Genomic DNA, 1,401 nt, shown 5'->3' on the forward strand with positions numbered 1-1,401 from the left:
CTACTCGGGAGGCTGAGGTGGGAGAATCGCTTGAACCCGGGAAGCACAGGTGGCAGTAAGTCGAGATTGCACCACTGCACTCCAGCCTGGGTGACAGAGGCAGACCCTGTCTCAAAAGAAAAAACTATGATCAAATAAATTTCTATGCTTTTCTCTTTTTTTTTTTTTTTTTTTGAGATGGAGTCTCGCTCTATTGCCCAGGCTGGAGTGCAGTGGCTGATCTCGGCTCATTGCAACCTTCTCCCAGTTCGAGCGATTATCCTACCTCAGCCTCCAGAGTAGCTGGGACTACAGGCACATGCCACACCTGGCTAATTTTGTATTTTTAATACAGACAGGGTTTCACCATGTTGGCCAGGCTGGTCTCAAACTCCTGACCTCAGGTGATCCACCTGCCTTGGCCTCCCAAAGTGCTGGGATTATAGGCGTGGGCCACTGTGCCTGGCTGCCTTTCTTCTTTTTAATCTGCTGCTTATCAGTGATTTGCAGTGAAACTTAAAAGAGCGTTTTCCCTTGGCCCACACATTAGCTTGCAAGTTGGGTAAAATCTCAGACCTTCAAAGTTCTTAACGTTTCCTCAGAATAGTCCTTTCCTCACAATGCCAAGGGATGAATACCACTAATTCTAATTGCCTTCAGTGTTTCTTAAATGCGGTTGATGGTTCTCCTGCAATTACCTGGGGAGGAGTTTTCTAAAAGCAGTTTCCTGGGCCCACTTTAATTTACTCACCTCTCTTGTGGAGAGTGAGGCCCAGGAATCTTCATTTTCACGTGCACACTAGGTGATTCTCAGCTGCAAGAAAGTTTGAGAGTAAAAATCCTAGATCTATTCACCCAGCAAGTTGTTGGGTCTCCAGCTCTGGTTAGTGGTTCAAAAATTAACCTTAGGGGAAATATCCCAAAAGGCCACAAGATGGGGCTAATAACACTACACTCCAGATAGCCCTCTCCCCGCTCCCCTCCACCAACCACTACCCACCCAGAGAATCTTATCTCTTGTCTCATTCTCTTTTATTGTGTTCTTTTATCTATGCGTCCCAGTTGCTTGTGAATCCATGTGTATTGCTGTCTATGTGCTTCATTCTATTATTACCTGATTTTCCTTATTTTGTTGTTTTTTTCCCTAATATTCTGAATGGGGCCACAAATCAAAAACGAGTAGAAATTAATGTGTGTATCTCTTAAACTACAATACAAAGGTTAACATTAAACCAATAAGGCTCTTCACTCTTTCTGGAAATCCAGAAAGGACTCGGTTCTATTCCAAGGTCCACCACTACCCAGGGGCATGACCTGGGACAAAGTATTTCACTTTTCTAACTTCCTTTTCCTCCATTATAAAAGAAAAGATGGAATTAATTGCTCCAAGTTCTTAGCAACTCAGATGCTCTGAAATTGTTT

The sequence above is a fragment of the Aotus nancymaae genome, unplaced genomic scaffold, assembly GCF_030222135.1.
Source record: "Aotus nancymaae isolate 86718 unplaced genomic scaffold, 86718_ANA_hifiasm-v0.15.2.pri h1tg000079l, whole genome shotgun sequence".
NCBI lineage: Eukaryota > Metazoa > Chordata > Mammalia > Primates > Aotidae > Aotus > Aotus nancymaae.